The 21,669-nt window shown below is 40.1% G+C and overlaps 1 long non-coding RNA gene across 2 annotated transcripts; it reads left to right on the top strand.

The window, feature by feature from the left end:
• On the top strand, positions 2,805-18,164 carry LOC110396498. Of its 2 annotated transcripts, XR_002437004.1 has the most exons (4): positions 2,805-3,208; positions 11,722-11,889; positions 16,746-16,904; positions 17,499-18,164. It is a non-coding gene; the product is annotated as an uncharacterized LOC110396498 (long non-coding RNA). The 2 variants fall into 2 exon arrangements; XR_002437003.1 differs by lacking the exon at positions 11,722-11,889.

Raw genomic sequence — 21,669 nt, 5'->3', positions numbered from 1 at the left:
CTGAAGGGATTAATGATAATAAATACCCAATACCAACTAATTTCTATTGAAAAGAAGGATGGTTTTCCTTTTTCTGGAAAGGTGTTAAAATATTATTGCTGTTAGCATGCAGAAGACAACTTGTTTATTGCTAATTAACCACCTACAGAGCAGGTGCTTAACCTGAACTACATCTTTCAAGGGAATATCCAGAGGCTGAATATACACAGCATCTTTATAGGTATTAAGTACCTACATATACTACTGAGCAGTAGCAAATTCTTTTAGAAATGCCAGGTGTGAAGGAAAATAGTTTGGGGAAACAGAGTGTTAATTAGAGTTAGGAAGTTCGAGGCCACATGTTTCATGGCAGGGAGTTGTGAATTGTGCTGTGAATCTATTTGTATAAATGGAAAGACCATGAGGCTCCTAGAGTGATCATCTGTCCAGCCAAAAATTGTCTGTAGCTGTGCAAGGTGCAGAGTGTTTGGGTTGTCTTTCAGGTGGCCCTACATGTGGATGTTGACAAAGGCATTACTTCTTTTTTTGTAATTTCTTGGGCTTTTAATGCTGAATACACTGAACCTGTAACCTCTATTGTAAAACCTCAGTGCAAAAATATTGATTCTCAGGAATATAAAGCAATGTCAGGGCCCAGCATTCGCTTTTTCTCTAGCTACAGAAGATTAAGCTCCTCACAATTAGGAAGATCTCTCATAATCAAAGAATGTATGGTTCTGTGTAGTCCTACAACACTGTGGTACAACACCGGTGTACCTGACGGAAACCTTTCTTACATCTGCTCCCCTGGTCTATCAGAGTCATAATTTAGAAGGCAGAATGCAAAGTAACCCTGCAAACAGCACTACTCTTCTGTGCTATTTTACAAAAGAAGAATCTTTTTCTGATAACAAGGCTCAGTGTCTTGAGCTATACTTGCATGTGTAATTTTGTGCTTCATTGCCCTTAATGTGCGCTTACGAAGTATTATTTTTGAACACAGCTATAACTAATTGGAACACCAACTACTGGGTTTATCACCTATTGGACATGGATTTCTGTCTTATCCTTAGATAAATGCATATGGAAAGCTTTGCTCAACTGCATTGCATGTTGCAGCTTATTCCCTAAATGTACAATACATAATTCAACAGAGTCTGGTGTAGTTGTCAGCTTTTCCTCAGAAAGAAACCAGCTGTTTAGAAGGCTGAGGCAATAAAGCAATTTTGGAAAAGCTTCCCTTCGTGGATTTGTACAGCTCCTCTCAGCTCATATTACCAAACCAGATAAAATAAGAAATTTACAGAAAACGGATGAAATCTGGACTTAAAACCACAGAGGATGGTAAAATTTCCTTTGATTTCATTGAAGACAAGATTTCACTCAAGGTCTGTGGAAAGTTTGTATTTCTGACAGTGGAGTCACCTCTTGCCTATGGTTAAAAGTGATACATGATACTGAGCACTGAAGGCTCCTGCCTCTACTGATTTTCTCCACTCACTGGCATGGTTATAGTTGTAAAACAGAAGAGAAAGAGAGCAGCCTAGTGCTTAGGTTACATTTTTGTGTCTAGGGCAATTCCTGTATTCTCAAGGACCTCTTTGTGATATAAAGTGAGTCACTCAGATACAGACCTATCAGAGGCATTTCACACATCCACAGCATCTATAGTTAGGAGTCATTTAGGGTACATCTGCACTGCCATACCTGCAAGGAAGCCCTGATCCCCTGGCCCATCAGAGTGTCTCATGTCTGTACAGCTCAATGACCTCTAATTGTGGAAAGGACATGAGGTATGAATTATACAAGTATGGAATAATAATGACAGTTTTTTCTTTGGTGGCTATAGTACATCCCTTTTGCGTCTCTTTGCACATAAGCTTTCCCAGCTCACATAATCTTCCACATTCTTGTCATGCTGTAACTTGTCATGCTGCAGTAGCCCACTAGTGCATTGCATGCTGGGACTTCCTTTGTTAGGGCATTACATGTCACACAGGACAGAAATCTTTTAGTACCACCTTTGTGCTTTTGGACAAACTCTCTCTGCTGCTGTTTCTCCATAGTGTTCACTGTTGAAGCCTCCATGTATGGGAGCAAGTAAGACTGGAAAATTAGGATGAGTCTTGCCATCCTGGAACATTTAGTGCACACAGAGATGTAGGAATGAATAGATATTTTTCTAGGATATTTTTCCACATTTTCCATAGAACACTAGCAAAGCACAGCCATAAGAACACTGCTTTAATCCTCATGGCCATGAAATCAGCTGCTGACCACAGTATACACAAACATGACAAATTAGATATAAACAAGCCCTTCTGAAATCCGCCTTACAGAGGAGAGGTCTAAAATATTGATAGACCTCTCTAAAATTCCCGCTCCATAAAAAGTACAGAAATATTAACTAGGTATCTCCTGAGTCCTACTCTCACATCTCCCTATTATAAAATAACACATAGATAAAGTGTAAATTAGTTCTCCCAATCCTCACAGCTATTAAAAAATAAATACATGAATTCACATCTCTCTTCTCTCACACACCTATGCAGTAAACCGTGATAACTCTCTAAAGCATCTGCCACTCTTGTATACCCAGTCTTTCTCATCCATAACATCTGTGGGGTTACAATGGGGTCAAGCATGAAAAATGAAAAGCCTCTATAAGGCCAAAAAGTTAAATTTTCTAAGTAGGCAGCCAGTGCCTTTCAGCAATTGTTACCCTCCCCTAGCTTTGTAACCTAGATATGAGACAAACTGTGACCTTTTCTCCATGCCTCATGGTATAAATTATGAGAGAGAAAAACATGTGAGAACCCCAACCTCTTAAATTTATTCCTTCGGACCTAGTACTGATCCCTGGGGAACACCACTAGTTACAGGCCTCCAAATAGACTCTGCACTGCTGATCACAGCCCTCTGAGCTCTTCCAGTCAGGCAGTTCTCAATCCATCTTACTGCCCGCTCGTCCATCCCACACTTACTAAGCTTCATTACAGGGATATTGTGAGAGACAGTGTGAAAAGCCTTACTGAAGTCAAGGTGCAGAACATCCACCACCTGCCCCCCATCTACCCAGCTAGTGATGACATCATAGAAGGCTGCCACGTTGTTTGAGCATGATTTCTCCTCGGTGTGTCCGTGCTGACTATTGCTGATAATCGTTTCTTTCACTTGCTTTGTGATGACATCCAGAGTGAGTTGTTCCATCACCTTCCCAGGGACAAAGGTGAGACTGACTGGCCAGTAGTTGCCCAGATCCTCCTTGCTACCCTTTTTGAAGTCATGAATGACATTAACTATCCTTCAGTCTTCAGGCAGCTCTCCTGTTCTCCATCACCTTTCAAAGATGATAGAGAACAGTTTGACAATCTCTTCTGCTAACACCCTGAGCACTCCTGGGTGTATCTCATCCAGACCCACAGATTTTTGTGTGTCAAGTTTGCCTAGACAATCTCTGACCAGATCTCCCTCTATCATGGGAATATCTTCCTTTCCCCAGGCTCTCCCTTATCTCTGGAATCTTCCAAAGGGATGGTCTTAGAAGTAAAGACTGAAGAAAAGAAAGCATTCAGTGCATCCACCTTCTCAGTGTCCCCTGTTACTAGGGCACCCACCTCATTCAGCAGCAGACCCACATTTTCCCTAAGTCTTCCTCTTGCCAGTATATACTTAAAAAAACCTTACTTGTTGTCCTTGAACTCCTTCGCCAGATTTAATTCCAAGTGGACCTTAGCCTTCCTCGTTGTATTCCTGCAGGCCCTGACAGCATTCCTGTATTCCTCCCAAGTGGCCATGCCCTTTTCCACATTCCATAGACTTTCTTCTTCCATTTGATTTTTTCCATTAGCTCCTTGATAATCCATTCATGTCTCCTACCACTTTTGCCTGATTTCTTACTCTTATGGGTGCACTGATCTTGAGGTTGGAGGAAGTGATTCTTGAAGAATTTACCTGGATGATGGTGGCCATGAGGTCAGAGGCTGGTGGCAACTAACACTGGTGGGAAATAGCAGACATGATCAGGATCTCACCTTCAGAGATATCTATGAAACTGCTAACAGTGAGTAGATCAACACATAAAGACACACAAGGTGCTGCACTGTTGTCTGTACTCTGTATCCCTGCAGAGTTTCCTGCTCTGGATTAGCTGTAAAACTTTGTAACTTTATGTATGAGTACTTGAATTACATTATTTATTCTACAGTTCCAGGAGGACTGCTTAGGGAAGGCCATTGCAATTTGTCAGTGGTACTAGATATATTGATGATAAAATATTACCTGATTGACAGACCCTCTGGCCATGTCTGGAGATCATGTCTAAGGAAAAGAGCTCATGGAGAGCACCTGGAGGAGGAGTTCTTGACTGTATCTATCTTCCCTCACCTGAGGGCTGAATAAGCTGTGATAGTGAAATGTTGCCAGGGTCTGTGAGCCTGGAAAGAAGCCATGGCTGCCAGCCAGTGGAGTGAGGAGACGAGGGGCTCCACTGTCATCTCTATTCTCAGAAATCAAGCATCTATTGCAAGATGGCATAATGCAGACACACGCTGAGGTGTTCCAGCTCAATAACTAATACTCTTTGTCATAGATGCAGCCTTTCTTTTCTTAAATTTACAATCACAGAATCAGAGAATTACAGAATTGCAAAGGTTGGAAGGGACCTCAAGAGATCATCAACGCCCCCTGCTAAAGCTGGTACCCTACAATAGGTCGCACAGGTAGGCATCCAGACAGATCTTGAATATCACCACAGAATGAGACTCCACAACCTCTCTAGGCAACTTGTTCCAGTGTTCTGTCACCCTTACCGCAAATAAGTTCTTCCGCATGTTAATACGGAACTTCCTCTACTCAAGTTTGAGGCCATTACTCCTTGTCCTATCACTACACACCACCGAGAAGAGCCTGGCCTCATCCATTTGCCTCCCAGCTCCCTTTAGATATTTATAAACATTTATCAGATCCCCTCTCAGTTTTCTTCCCCAGGCCGAACAGGCCCAGGTTACTCAGCCTTTCCTCATACAAGAGATGCTTTGGCATATGGGAGATGCGTTTAAAACAGCTTCACTCCTTGAGGATGACTCAGAACTGCAATACCCATTTGTCTAGCTTGGCTTGAACCCAACTTAGGTCCTGTGAATAGAGATAAATACCCCATCATCTTGGTTCTTTATGTTATTCTGCTAGTAGACTTCACCAATGAAAGGCAAAGGTGCTGAGTAAGGCTTAGACAGTTTAGGAATCCATGGAGTCTGTCATAACAAGCATGGGTTCATGAGGCAGAAATTTCTGGGGAGCACAGGAGAGTTCAAAGTTTTTGGAGGTAGTGCTAGAAGACTGTCAAGAGAAGGAAGTGACATTTGGTGACATCTGTATCTAAGTCGTCTCAAAAAATTAGTCTTTAGAGAACTTATCCAGTTTTTCTCAGGGAGATAACTACTTTGTTTTCCTCTTTGGCATTTTTGGAATGACGAAGGGTATTTGTAGATGGTGGGAGGTACCAAAACATCTAAATCTCAGGACCTACATGGGAAGGCAGACAGGACTAAGAGTGTAGCTGCATACACTCCTCTCTTCCATGCTTCGTAGGAGCTTGAAAGAAACCCAGCTTCAAAACAGTTGTGGCACAAGGGTGAATGATATGAAGTCCTTTAGTCTAGAAATAGTGGAAATCTTAGGAAAAAGAATGCTGAGCATAATGCATTATTTGCTTGTGTTTTGTTTTTTTCAGTTACAGAAAGACAACTACAGTAGAAAAGTAACTATAAAGTGCTTACCAAGGTATAGAATTGCTTCAATGGTTAATTAGTAAATGTTTGTTCCATGTTTTGACTGGAGATGTAAAATATCAAACATTAGTGCTGTTAAGATATGTTGAGATTCCCATTGTTCTAATCTTTACCCACACCCACTTATAGTGATTAGTTTTTATTGGTCTTCAGTAAAAGATAAGCCATTCTGAGATATTGCTGCCAGTTTTAATATATCAGTAGTCAGACAGGCTCATCAATTACCTGAAAATTAAACAGCTTAAGAGAAAGAAAAAAATAAAAGCAGAAAGATCTAATTAGAATCCATCCTATCAGACTTCACCTGGAAAAGAAATACAACTTTAATCTCTGCCAGAAGATTGAAGTCTCTGTTACTGGTTAGGTTGCTTCTAGAGGGATATATAAGGACAACTTTTGCTTTTAGTTGCTCCATGCAGTTCTGTTGACTTTAATGGCTTTGGAAAGATTACTTACGAATCTTAATCTTAAGAACGTGGTTTGCAACTTTACCTTGCTTCCATTAGCAGGCCATGTAACTTTAATAAAATACAGGGAGAAAGCTCTTTGAGAATGACAGAGCACCTGGACATCCTCACAGTCTTTTTTTCTGCCAGGCTGATTTGTTAGCCTTCCTCTTCATACAAATAATAGAAATACAAATGATGATGAGTATGGTACAGTCTGTGCTCTCATGATCTGCCTTGTCTACTGCTAATGTGCTCATGTCAGAATTACCACTTATGTTGAACTAATAATTTAATGGTGTTTTTTTATCATCTCTCTTTTATATTTATCAACATGACACTGCCAATTTCACCTCCTGAATTCAATTTTTGAAATTGTTGACAAGTTCCTTCTCATTCAGATTCATGATTTGCATACCTGTTATATGTGCACACCAATTTTTGGTCTCCTTTGTACTGTGCATGAGGCATGAAACATTGTCCAAAGCTCTGGAGAATAGCTTGTACATCTTACCATCTACATACTAACATTTCTTTTTCATTAAGGCCAGATTAACCATGGATTTTGAGAAGTAAAATTTAGTATCAGAGCATAGCTTACATCCAAATCTATCCTAAATCAAATCTACAGCAAGGATATAGTGTTCATGCAGATTCACCGAGGAATTATTAATACTGAACACTGAAACATGCATTTTCTGTGCAAAGTTTCTCACTCTTTTTCTCAGGTTTTCCCTTCCCTCTGCTCCCTGTTCTGCCTTAAAGAAAAGTGCCAGAGAAGACTTTTCAGCATTCAGTTTGTAGAATCTCATAAAAATGATGTGATTGAAATTCTCCAGATGCAGCTTGGCTTAACGATGTAAATAACGTTCTGATACTGATTTCCAGAAGCTCACTAAAAGCATTAAAATTGCAACTTAACTATTCTCTGAAAAAAAAAAAAGAAGTTTAAATATAATTCAAGAAAGGATGAGCATTATTACTGCCAGCAAGTTCAATCTTGTAAAGCTTCTTCCCTGGAAGACAAGCTTAAGCTTGCTTTAGCATTTCCCCAACTGTGATTTATGTTTGAATTTACTATGTGTTGGCAAGATTTTGCAGCCCATTCAACCTCAGCTCAGACTCAGCTACCAGTGAAAGCAAAATAAATACTGTAGAATATGACCTATATTTACTGGAGGTCAAAATAGCATGAAAGAATAGGATAATGCTTGTTATGTAATTATTTATTATAAAATTATTATTTTTACTTATACCAGCTGACCATTTAGATACAAAAGGTAGCCACTTGTACAGCTGTTCCACACAAAAGCAGGTTGCTCAGCTTCAAATATCTGACAGCTCTGAGGATTAAAAGAATAATTTGGTTTATTATGACGGTCTGGTTTGCTTGACCTAGCTGAGGTGTGAAGAAGTATGTGCTGGGTATTTTACTTTCCATAGGAATTGCTCTTACTGGGCCAACACAACAAGTGTGAATCAATAAGAACATTTATCACCATTCTCTTGAGCAGGAGAAAGGGATAATGAGAAAGGGTCAATAGGGAAGAGAGAAAAATAATTAACAAACAAACAGACTATTTTTAAAAGAACTGCAGATTTTCTCTGCCGTGGTGTCATCACCTTTCGAATTACCCACATCTGTCATCTGGGAGCTGAGATTTTCTTTATTTGTAAGTTTAAGTTTTTGTTGTTGTAAGTTTTTCATTTTACTAAACAGCAACCACTTAGGATCAGATAAGTGCCTTTCTTATTGTGGGTCTGTCTTCTCTGTGATGGTAGATATCTGTATGGAGAGGTACATATTTTGTGTGCAGACATGCAGGCATACCCAGAGTCAGGAGCAACTTCTAAACCTGGAGAAAAATAGATAAAATCCTAAAATGACTGCTTACCAAAGCAGTTAACTATTATTGCCAAGTTATATTCGAACAATTTAGAAAAGAATCTGTTCTGAAAACATCTCTAAACAGCATCAGAAATGGGCACTACCACGGGTTTATTCTGAACTGAAAATCTTCACCATCTGTAAAGAAACCTCCACTTACAAAAAACTGTAAATGGCATTGGGGAAGCTTGCTATGCCAAGAAATCTCTGTTTATGAGTTTCTCTGAACTCCTGGAGGATCTGGAGGATAAATTAGGATCTTGTCTGTTTTCTCTGGTCTTTCCTGCAGTTCGCTATCTCTAAGGAAGGAAAGGGTCAACATCAGCTAAAATAGCTTTCAGTACAGGTTAAGAAATTACCAGTGCTCAGCTTTCCCAACTGCCCCTCAGATGAAATGTAGAAGATGCTGATGTGAGTGTTGACAGACTTTCCTATGCAAAAGAAGACAGGTTTTCTTCAACCACTGCCACAGGACAGGTTGTGGACATCTCTGGTGTTCCTTTCTGACTCCTGGTACTCATTTTACATGCAAATTGACTGGGTTTCTCATACTCTGTCACTCCTGAACAGTAGAAACCTTCAGTCATTTTCTCCTTTTTAACTCCCTTTCACACTTCTGGCTATTCTGCGTAACTCAAATGAGCCGGAAGGGAAAACTGAGCTCTGTGTAATGACACATTAAATCTGTTTTCTAATTTGGGGTATTCTGACAGACAGTGGGAAGCACTGAGCTTGGTGCTTGACTCTGAGGTCCTAATTTTCTGTCACAAGTGATCTTGTATTATTACTTTCACCAGTACAGTAGAACATCAGCCACCAGCTCTCCTGCCTGAGAGCATTCTGGATCCTTGTTCTGTAATTACTAACATCACTGATGGGACAGCAATCTGCCATGCACAGAGATAATACACTACTAGACCTCTCCTAGTCTGCGTTTCTACATCTGCTACTAAAACTGGGATGGAAATCCCTGGGACTGGCTACATCTGCACTCAGTTAAGTTATGTATTCTGGGTTCTTCCTGAAGCCCAGCTCTTGGGTAGGATTAATCTGACGAATGACAAAAATCTACAATGTTGGTATTAATGTCCGTTCAAACCTCCCTACATGTTTTATTCCCATTCATCTCATCTTAAACTAGACAACTAGAATAGTTTGGATGACTCAGTGCTCTACAGCTGGCTATTTCTCTCCACTGTTCCATGTCAACTGCTCTCCACTGTCATGAGCTCATCCCCTTTGCAAGGTGTCATAGTAAGATGGATACAAATCCATATCATGATGCATCACTTGTGTGGGAAGGGTGAACAAACATTTCCAGAAACTTCATATGTCCTTTGGTAGGTAACTGGCACCTTTCTAAGGTGGAATTCAGACCCATCTTCAGATAAGCAGTTGGTAGAGCTGCCATCAGATCACATACAGAATAGCACGATATGCTCACAGGGAGAGTGGATGTTGCTTCCAGCATTTTGTGGGGCACAGACTGCATCTGAACTTTTCCTGTAGGACAGTGAATCATTTTTTGGTCAGCCTCGGGGTTGTCTTAGCAAGTAGGTAGTGCAAGGAGGCTCAAGTTGCCCTTTGCTCAGCAGCGAGGACCAGGGCACTGCTTACTGTGTTGTTTGGTAGGGATAGGTTCTTCCTGTGCAAGTGTATTGAGGACATTAAAGACAGTTGACATTACTAGAGAAGTGTTAATACAGAGTTTCTTATCCCTTCTGAAAGCTGTTTATCCCATGAAAGTAATGAGTTAAGCAGAAGATAATAAATATAATATTGCGTACAATTTATTACTCCAGAATTTGTGGGTTTTTTTGTTTGTTTGTTTGTTTGCAGTCAGAGAGAGGAGAGGGCATTTGAAGTAGGTATGCTTTACAGTTACTTGTTCCTGAAAGCAAACATTGCTGGAATCAAAGAAGAGGAAAGATATAAAATGTTGCCTTTTCAATACTCAGTTGCTCATTGGAAAAAATAAAAGAAAAAAAGAGGAATCTCAATATTCTTCAGTTCTATCACTGATATTTTTCTGCCTGTCGCTGCTCTAATATTCACATTTTCATTACTTGCTAATAGCATATCAATACAAAATCAACAGCCTTTACCACAGTCTTGTGGTGCTTAACTCTCTCATAGCACTAATCGCAAATAAACTGTGAAAAACTTATTACAACACGAGATAAAGTCTGTAGATCAGATGAATGTGCTTACTGTGGGAATATTAACTTTTACCAGTCTGTATTTGTAGTTTCTGCACTGGAGCATCAGAATATTTCCTCTCTGTATTACTTAAGCTTTCTTTCCCCTTCCAGTGCACCCGAACATAATTCTTTTCAAGAATCCTCAAGCACCATTCTTCTGCAGTCTGAAATTCAGTATCTGAGATATATCCTGGGGATTGCAGTGGTATTATATTGTCAACAGGGCTGCAGCTGTGACTATCATATATAACATATGTTTAAAGTCCTTTTGGTGTTGGGTTGTTGGTTTTTTGTTTTTTTGGTTGTTTTTTTTTTTGGAGTGTTTTGGTTTCCAGAGATCCATGTCTCAGAAAAATAAATAATAAAAGAAGTTGCAAAAGGCTGAAACTGACTTCTACCCAGAAAAGAAAACATTAGAGTGAGTGAAGCACTTCTATTGTGATGCACTGAAACAAAGTCTGTGGACAAATTTCCTTTTATTTTCTTTCATGTTTAGTTCTGGTGGCAAGGATTTTCTCCCTAGGGTGGAGGATGTTCTAGCAGAAGTGATCTGTGACTGTGTTAGAGGTAGTGAAAGAAACAAGACGTGTGTGATGACAAACTTCATTCAGATAATTAACAGTAGTGGGGATGTGACTGGAACTTATGGCAGTTTGTAACAAACAAATACACAGTAAAAGAACATCTACTCTTCCAGATTCTGTTTGTGGTTAAACTAAGGTAAAAAGAGAATAAAAGCAGAGTCTTCCTATATCAGCAAAAATATAGACCAGGTAAAACACTTGGAATTACACTGAAGTTAATACAAGAGTTCTAAAATGATCCCAAAACCAGCCAAGCAATATCATTTCACTAAGTAGGTGATCAGGACACTGATCACATGAACACTACATTCATTTCTAAAAGGCTTAAAATGGAGCAGCAGTTCCAAGGCACTTTAAATTTTTAACAAGACTCTTAGAAGAAGGATTCATTTTCAAGCTATCCAGATGGATGAGTAAAAATGCACAAATGTGGTTTTATTTTAAAGGAAAAATCCAACCACAGGTCTAATCCAGAAGGCCACTGTTCTGTTTAGATCCCCACCAAAACATGGTTCACCTGTGGGATGCCAATAAGAAATGAACTCAACAATACACCACCAAAGCAAAACAACAACAACAGAAACAGCCAAGAATAACAAGCATTTATTATTTGTTAAAATTAAATAAAGAAAAAAACCCCTAACATTATGTGAATCATCAAGGTCGATACAAAATTAGCATGTCTTTTTGCTGCTCTCTTCCTTCATCACCTCATCATACTTAGGAGCAGTGAAACAGTGTAATGACATATATATTGACAAAAGCCATGGAGAAGAAAATGGACATGTTGTAATCAGTCAGTAATTACTATGCATTTTTTTATCATTGCAGTATTGGTGATGGCAAAATTGGACAAGGGAGGTCTTTCAGAAAGTAGTCTATGTATTCTTATGGCTCCAAAAGTTGGAGTCAGAAAAACTGAAGTTCATGCTTCAGCAGACTGAAGTGTCTTTGTCTCCTTCCACTTCTCTGCTTTTCCAAAGCGTTCCTGCCAGATAGGTAAGATAAAACTAGTATTTCTAAAACCACTAAGAAGTAACATTTTAATGTAAGTGTAATAACATAGTCAAACACTTCATTTTTTTTTTCTTTCATATTTCACTCTGCATGCAAAGTAGTTCACCAGGAGAAACATTTGAAACAATGGAAAATGAACATGAAGGAGCAATCCTACACTGAGCTTGCCTTTAGGCCAAAAACATAATTGGTCTTTTCCATCCCTGATTCTTTGAAACTTGGCACTGTCTAAGTGCAATCTGTGATTTTTTCTTGCAATTCACATTAATATAATTTCTGAAGTCATGGCAATAGAGGAGATGTATTTTTCCTCCAAACATGGGGCCTCCACGTATTATTTGTATCTTTACTGATAAACCTGCAAATAATCTTTCCAGTTAACTCAGGCTCAGCTTGCATGTAAAAACTTCAGAGAATAGACTAATCTAACAGTAGAATATGAACTAGTGGATTGGAATAAAACTGATACACACTGTACATGAGGTGTTCTCATCATGGATCTAAACCCACTAGGGTCCGTCATATTTCATCAAATACTTAATAGACATAAGAAAATAAGACTGACCACACTGAGTCAGAACAAGAATAAATCAATTCCAGAAAAGTACTTTTGACTGCCACCGGAATTGCTCAAGGAAGGGTCAAATGTGAGCCTTGTATTAGGTAGCCACCAGTGAATTACTTCTCCATAAATTTGCCTAGTTCCTTTTTGAAAATATTTGTTCATTGGGCTTTCGCAGCATCCTCCAGCAATGAGTTCCCCAATCAAATTAAACACTTTGTAAAAAAGTACTTCCTTTGGTTTGTTTTCAGCCTGCTACCTGATAATTTCATTGACTGTACCTGTTTTTTGACAATGCCAAAACTATTTGCTTTGATATTTTCTTCACTGATGCCAGCTGTTCTCAAAACCAGTTCAGAGCTGGATGGGAAAAGTATTTCAACACAGAAGAAAAACACAGGCAGAACTGGGGAGGGAAGAAAAAAAAAAAAAAAAAAAAACAGATAGCAATTTGGGGCAGGAAGGAAGAGGAGATCCGGAGGAGGTACCTAGACTAATAGCCAGCACAGGATGGGATTTGGCAAGATATAAGTGCATTCCAATTGTATTTTTGAATTCCTTATCCTGTATTTTGCTTTAAGAAGTTAATTCTTGTTCACTGACATGAGAAATACCTTAGTTTCAAGGATGTTGCCTTATCACAGAGTACCACCGTCACAGCCCTGGTACCAGAGACTGAACATTGTGGTTTCACATCCAGTATGGGTCAAGACTAAAGCAGAAAATTCACATTTTGACTGTCATAGCAATGTTGTGGCAATTGACAAGACTTACAAAGAGGAACCCTTGTAGAGAGAGAGAGTAGCTAAGTTTGTTTGCAGAGCAGCAACATGAATAAAGTCTTGTGTTTGTACTGTGTTAGAGGAGATTCAACTCAATGTGGCTTATCATGAACCTCAGTGCAGTTAGATTTTTAAGTGATTCTTGTTTTTTGAAATACAAAAAGTACCATCATCTAATGAATTTGCTGCCTGACACATGTTGAGATATAACATATGATGAGATTTTTCATACTTACTCTTTCCTTTTATAGTTCCAAGGAGCATGTGTATTGAAATGAACTGCTGAGGACAGCAAATGCTGCTCAAAAAGAGCTGTTCTATTTGAAATGAAGCTCTTGCATTTTGCTCAGTCTGTTTTTTAAAATAATTTTGAAAAGAATTTCTTGGAACATTTGGTAATTTTTTCTTTTCTTTTTGGTGTACATTTCAAAAGACACCACAGATGTTCACTGAGGGATTTTTATGTATATTATTTTCACATAAATATATAAATGTCAGTGTTTTGAGTACATATTATTGAGTACAGACAGGACAGCTACATTTCAACACTGATTCTCACTTAGTTATAAATTAAAGGCTCAGCACATGTAAAATTACCTGCCAAAAAGTTAAGCATGCAATCTGTGCTTCTTATTCAAGGTGCACACAGTAATGCTTGGAGAAAGATAAGTACCATTAGAAGCAAATTCACTCATCTGTTAGGTAGGGGTGAACTGCTCTTTGAAAGGATCTTTTTTTTTTTTTTTCTGGCAGTATGGGGAATTCAGACCATTAGCTATCATAGAATCACAGAATCATAGAATGGCTTAGATTGAAAGGGACTTTAAAGATCATCTAGCTACAACATCCCTGACATGCGCAGGGTTGCCACCCACCGGATCAGGCCCATGCAATCTGCCCTTGAATGCCTCCAGGGACGGGACATCTACAACCTCTCTGGGCAACCTGTTCCAGGGCCTCACAACCCTCTGAGTAAAGAATTTCCTCCTAACATCTAATGTAAATCTTCCCTCTTTTAGTTTAAAGCTGTTCCCTCTTGTTGTATCACTCTCTGATCTTGTAAGAAGTCTGTCTCCCTCCTGCAAGGTTCTTTTAAGTACAGAAAAGTTCCAGTGGAGTCTCCCTGGAGCCTTCTCTTCTCAAGGCAGAACAAGCCCAACTCCCTCAAGCCTTTCTTCATAACAGGGATGCAGCTGCCTCTGATCATCTTCATGGCCCTTCTCTGGAGCCCACTCCAACAGCTCCATGTCTTTTTCATGCTGCAGGCCCCAGGCTTGGATACAGAATTCCAGATAGGGCTTCAGGAGGGCAGAGCAGAGGGAGACAATCTCCTTCTACATCTTGCTGGCCACTCCTCTTTGGATGCAGCCCAGGATACAGTTGGCCTTCTGGACTCCAAGCAAACACTGCTAGCTCATGTCCAGTTTTTCATCCATCAAGATCCCCAAGTTCTTCTCCAGGGGGCTGCTCTCGGTGAGTTTTCTTCCAGTCTGTGCATACATCTGGGAATGACCCAACTCAAGTGCAGCACCTTGCATTTGGCCTTTTTGAACCCCATTAGGTTCATATGAGCCCACTTTTCAGCCCATCCATGTCCCATGGATGGCATCTTTTCCTTCTGTGGTATTAACTGAACCACTCAGTTTGGTGTCATCTCAAACTTGCTGAGGGTGTACTCGATCCCACAGTTTATGTCATTGATAAAGATGTTGAAGAGCACCAGTCCCAAGGTGGACCCCTGGGGGATATCACTCGTGGCCGACCTCCACCTGGACATAGAGCCCTTGACAACAATCCTCTAGCTGTCACTATCCAACCAACTCTCTATCTACCAAATAGCCAACTCTTCAAATGCATATTTCTCTAATTCAGAGATAAAGATGTTGTGTGTGAACATGTCAAAGGCCTTGTACAAGTCCAGGTGGATTACATCAGTTTCCCTTCCTTTGTCTACCGATGACGTCACTCTCTAGTAGAAGGCCATCAGAGTGGTCATTCTGCCCTTGGTGAAGCTGTGCTGGCTGTCTCAGATCACCTCATCATCCTGCATGTGCCTTAACGTAGCTTTCATGTGGATCTGTTCTATGATCTTCTCTGGCACAGATGTGAGACTCACTGGCCTGTAGTTCCCCAGCTCTTCCTTTCTCCCTTTCTTGTAAATAGGAGTGATGTTTCCCTTTTTCCAGTTCCTGGGAACTTCACCTGACAGCCACGACTTTTCAAATACGATGGAGAGTGGCTTGACAACCACATCATCCAGTTCCTTCAGGACCATGAAGTGGTGTGTGTTGTCTGGCCCCATAGTCTTGTACACATTCATCCTCATGAGGCAGTCTTGGACTTGCTCCATTCTCACTGTGGTAGGTTCAGGGACATGAGAGGCATGGGAAGCTTGAGTGCAATTGAAAATTGAAGCAAAGAACTCACTGAGTATCTCAGCCTTCTCCGTGTCTGTTGAAGCCAGTTCTCCCTTCTTATTTATCAGAATGGGTACATGAGCTATTCCTGCCATTAAACAGGTAAAAGTAGTTAAAGTGATTATTGCCCCTTGCTCTGTTTTCTTTCAGCTTTGGTTTTCCTTAATGAAGAATCTTAGAAGATGAGATGTTAGAATGAATTAGATTACTGTACAAGTCCCAAGACTACTGCCTTTATGAAAGTCGTCTATATTAAGTACCTTTTTTAATCAGCAGCTGAAAAGGTTAGGAAGCAATCCACAGGCAAAGAGCTGGATACTGATTTATTTTGCATTTTACACAAGGAGAAATTAAACAAGCAGAGGAGCTTTGGTTCTGTCCTTGTACTGTGGGTCACAGCTTAAAATCAAGACACGTAGCACTTCAAAAGGTTTTGAAAAGCCTGAATGGTCTGTGAGTCATAAAGTGGATGACTTCTGCGCATCATGGTAGAGACTGCAGTAGAATGTTTCAAGAAGAATACTGAAACTACAGTGACCTCCACCTTGTTGCTCTGTCACTGAAGGGCACACTTTATTCCAGTAGGCTGAGACAGGCTATGGAATAGGGAACAAGGAATAGGGAATAAGGAAAGGCTAAATAGAGGTGTTAAAATACTTAAATAATATCTTTATTGAACATGTTTCTTTTGTGTTCTCCTTAGGTGCAATTTTCTTTTCAAAAAGAAGTCACATAGGGATGTTACTAGTGCAGTGATGGCAATGAGACTTCCCAATGTACCAACAGTACCTCTGTTAAAATACAGGGACCATTATCATGGACACATTGCATTTACATTTAGCTCTGCTCACAAGTCATAATTCCAGGAAACTAATGTAGTATCCTGAAATAAGCCTTTTATATCTAATGACAAGGCAATGTACCTTGAGGGTAGCTTTATTATATTTTTTCATCACAGATATGAAATGGTTCCTATTTCTGTAATTCCATCTCTCAGGTGGATGGCAGAGGCTCATTTTCAGGGAAAGCGGTGTAGCCATGTAATCTACGCAATTATTTACGTTTGATTTCTTTCAGCTCAGGCACAGTCTCCTTCTGTTCCCTATCTCCCCAACAAAACCCAGAGTAAGGCTCCTGCTGATTCCCTTATGGGGAGCAGGAGCTGCCACGTGGATGCCGGCACGCAGACCTCTTCCTTCCATTGCCTGCCCTTGGCACATCCTGGAAAACTGCACGGTGGGTTTCTTTGGAAATGTGCACTGTGTGCTGTTAAGAGCAGGACTTTTTTAATCATCTTAGCATTAAAAATGGATTCTGCAAAGCAATCCCAAAGGGAATTTGTTGTATATATTTTGTTCATTGCTTTGAAGATGGGAATATCATTACTGTAACCAGTCCTTCACAAAGAGACGAGCAGGAAGAGGGGGGTGGGGACAGAGAGAAGCTGCACCAAGTGTAATGGTTACCGACTGGAGCAGACTATCAACAGCTGCAAGGTTAATTACAGGTCTTACCAAAATACAAAAAAGAAAATGAGAAAAAAAAAGAAGAAAATGAAAAGAAGAGAAAATCTCAGCTTCAGAAATAAAAGATAAGAAATTCTTTAGAGTAATTATAGGCTGCTGAGGCCTTACGGTAATAATAAAGAAAAACATCTGACTGGATTGATGCTGGAAGAGACAGTGACAAGAGGAATACAGGTTGGAAAAATAATTAAAATCAGCTATCTTGGGTAAGCTGTCATTCAGTCTCACGAAGAAAAGAAATGCTAATAAAATATTAATAGTGTCTTTTTAAGATTTTTTTTTAATAATATTCTTTTATACACAGGTAGCACTCTAGTTTGTCAGTCAAGAACACCAGACACAGATCTACCAGACAAACAAACGCAGTAAAAGGGAGAAAGGAAGAGCTCTTGGGCAACGGTGTTTGACCTCGGAAAGAAAGCAGCAAGGCATGAAGGCAGGAGGTGTTTGGGGAGAGCTTTGTGGAAGATCACTGCGTCTGCTTTGCTTTTCAGAGGAAATTATAGCAAGGAGGAGAAGTTATTTCAGACTGACAGACACCAAATGTCAGCAATCATGAGATAATCAGTGCAGGTTTTATTATCTTTAAGTGGTTTGAAAGTCTGCAGATTTCAGACAGCTTCAAAATCTAGAGGAAGACTGTGTCTCAAAGACAGTCTTATGAATATTACATACACGTGCTCTGTGTAGCATTGCACATATTTTTATGTGCTAAATTCTCTAGCAGCTGTCTCCGCAGCTTCTTCTGCAGTGCCCCTTTGCGCTGAACTCCTCCTTGAGCAGCCTTGCAAACCTCTGCCCTTTTTCTTTCAAGTCTTTACATAAAGCCCCTTCTTTGTTTCTGACATAGCCCCGCTCTGTAATGAGCTCCAGAGAAAATACACTCTGTCAGTCCAGAAAGTCACTGAAGTAGCTGTGCTCAGACATGTTCAAGGTGACTGCTAAATATTAAAGAAATTCCTTGTAATGTAAACTAGACTTTGCTAGAAAGCTGTATTACTGAGGGGTGGTGCTCAGAGCTGCCGGGAGCGACTGCTGGGGCATCACCAACAGCCCTTGTTCTCTGCACACACAGCGTGCCAAGGAGGACGTGAAGCACGGACATGTGACATGGGGTGATTGCACTGCGGGGTGACATGCAGCACTGCATCTGTCACAGCCATCACAGCCACCGCACACCTCGGAGCGGGCGTCATTAATGTCAACGCTACACCCACAGTGCACCCCATCTTCGAAAGGACCCTTAACAAGCTCTTTCTTTCCAAAACAGCATTCTCCCAGCTCAGTGATAGCTGGTGATATTGGCAGGTTTGCTAAGGGGATGCGAGGGGAAACTAAGGGAAGTAATTAGGGTCCTGCCCACAGGAACACTTGGCACAGTTTGTGATAGTCACTAATGGCAGGTGTGTGTCCGTGGGTGGAAGGGGAACGGATGCTCATTCATTACTGAAGAGAGTTTCCTTGGATATAATATATGTTGATAATAATGTCTATTTTAAGGTTGTCTGACAGTTCCCAGCAAGCAGAGAAAACAGTAAACTCCAGTCATCTGGAAACTTTATTCATCTTTGGCTCATAATGTCTCATGCAACCCCAAAATGCTCTTCTCCTGAGCCCCACAGCACAACCCTCCTACAAAGCAGTGACCCCCTCAGTCTGTGAGGTAACCCAGAGAGGCTCCAGCTGACCTAGCGTTGTGGGTCCCACCCCAAACCTTGGGGTGAGGATCTCCTGGGACAGCCCTTGTAGCAGCCAGAGGACGTTTTATATGGGGTCCCCTCCCTGCTGCTATTCATCTGTATATCCCTGAGAATGCACAGATGATCTTTTGAGTCACATCACCTAACCAGAATGAGGATGACAAGAATAGAACAAAAGCTGACGGGGGAAAAATACTAATAAAGGCTAGTAAACACTTAAAGTGAAACAAGATTATGCAAAATGAGATTGATTTTTCTTTAAAAATTCTAAAATAAAATTTCAACTCCATTTGATGCTGCCCAACAAAATTGCAGATATTGTCGAGGAAGTATATTAGTGACCTGAGAAGATGTTTACATGCACCTGCTCTACGATTTTAATGTTTTTAATTTAAATATTTTTAATCACAGTATTTGACAAAAATGTATATAAGATTTCTCGAAATGTTGATGAAATGGCCCCATTTGTTCTTATAGCTGGAAAATTACTACTTGAAATGCAAATTGTAACAAAATTGTTCCAAGGCAGCTAAGGAAGGGCTGAATGATGGTGCACATCCGTGCCACCTACAGCTGCTTCCAGGGCTGGGCTCCTGCAGAGACCACTCCTGGCACATGGGCAGCTCAGTGCTCTTCCAGCTTTGGCCACCACCCTATTCACCGTTGGTGCACAGTTCTTCATAATACAGTGAAGGAATGAAGAGGCCATCCATCTTCTGCAGAGAGACTGGTGGGGCCTCCATTTCTGAGTGCACCAGAAGCTACTTGTGCTAAACAGACCACCATCTACTGCCCAAAGGTAGCCAAGGTTGTTAATGAAGGTCAGAGGGAACCAAATTTGAAAAAGACTACTGACAAATGTATTTGTGTTCCTGGACTGTCACCTGCCTTGGAGATGAATGCTGATGGAAAACCCTTCCAAATGCAGATGGTTGTTTGGTCACATTAAGCAGCAGGATGTGACTGCTTTGATTTGAGAAGCCTATGATGTGCTGAAGGTTTCATGCAACCTGCCACGCTAAATCAAACAAGTTCAACGTCTTAATTTAAGTCCTTCCCTAAACCAGGCCATTTTCTTTTGTGTCAGATATAGGTGTTCAGAAAAAAAAAATCAAGGAAGAGATTCTCAGAGAAGCTGCTTCCAGGGTCAGGAACTCATATGCCTCTTACTGGACGTTATTTATCTTTTGAAGCGTAGGAGATTAAATACTTTCTAGAATTAGTGGATTTTAAATAGCATTTACTGTAACAGTCGATGATAAACAAACAACTGACACAATACTTAGCCTTAGATAGCATCTCTAAGATTATTAAAATGACAGTTGTAAAACAGTATTTATGCTGTTGCATAAGCTGACATCCAGGAATAACCTGTACTGTAGACAAACCTCCAGAATATTCTTGTCATCTTCTTGTAAATGTACCTCTATAATTTAGAATTCTGCTCGACTTAATTGCTATAGCTATGAGGAGCTCAGGTATTGCTTCACAATAATTTACAGTGATGTTTAGAAAGATCACAATAAAGCATAACATTACTATGATTATCTAAGCAATTAAGAAAGATGAAGTTTTGAAACCACCTTGTAAATTGCGAACATATATCATCCACGTACCTATATCTCACAGTGTTTTTTCTGTGAATTTTATGAACAAGAGGTGTTGTGCTCTGCAGAGAGGATTCATTTCTGCATGGGTAGGCATTTGCTGGGCAGAGATCTACATCTCAGTTATTCATCCTTGGCCCTTGATACTGATTCAGTGGAAAGGAATCAGCTGTTTTAACAAATGACAGACCTGAACCTTAATCAGGCAAATACAACAGATCAATTGGTCCCTTAAATACTTTTTTTTTTTTCCGTGTATTTAAAGGGAACCTAGGAAATATGGCTCAGATATAGACATGTACATTACAAGTGTACTTCAGACAGAGACCATTTGAAAGTAGCCAACATTCACCCCAGCTCTGCTCCCACAAATACTTTCATAGTGACGACGTTCACAGCTGCAAGCTCTGTGAAAGTTTGCAGTTGTTGGTGGGATTGAGTCTGTTAGATATCTATAAAAATACACTTTAAGATGTGCAAATGAATGCAAAATGCAATATTTACTTAGTGAATCTCACAAAAGCAATGCTTGGCAGACATTAAACTTGCAGAAATAATTGTACTACGGTAGCTGAAAGTAGAAACCTGCTCCAAGTCAGGAGAGGTTCTAATCAAAATGAAACATGTCAAAGCTCAGTGCTATCAGGTGAACGAAGATGTGCACGATGGCTTGAGGCTGCGTTAAAAGAGACTATGTGAATTTGCCACTTTTTTGATGTCTTGCCTTGCATAATATAAAATATGCCTGTAGGTTTTCTTACTTGGGTGAACCTAAAATGTCAGCAATTCAATTACTGAAAACATCAGTGGATTGAGGACATTTTGTTGCAGAAAGTCAGGAAGTGGGCAGCAATTTCTGTGTCCCTCAGCTACAGAAACACCCCAGAATCCCTGATTTTCACCATGGAAATCTTATCTTTAATGTAAAGGATTGGGAGAGAAGTCTTCCAAATGCAGCTGCAGTGTTCAGTATCCTCATGCTGAAGCATGTGATGACCGCACAGGGCAAGCCTGCTGTGATTGTCATCATCTACTGTAGATATGTCTTATTACCTGGCATATTCTCTTTCAATTTAGTTAACAAAAAAAAAAAAGTACAACACTGTTATGGGTTTTTAACACTTTTTTTACTTATATGCCTGTATTTCTGAATAAAGATCTAAGAGGA

This window comes from Numida meleagris, chromosome 3 (assembly GCF_002078875.1).
Source record: "Numida meleagris isolate 19003 breed g44 Domestic line chromosome 3, NumMel1.0, whole genome shotgun sequence".
Lineage (NCBI taxonomy): Eukaryota > Metazoa > Chordata > Aves > Galliformes > Numididae > Numida > Numida meleagris.
Note: the sequence above shows the minus strand (reverse complement) of the source record. Positions and strands in the feature narration are given on the sequence as shown.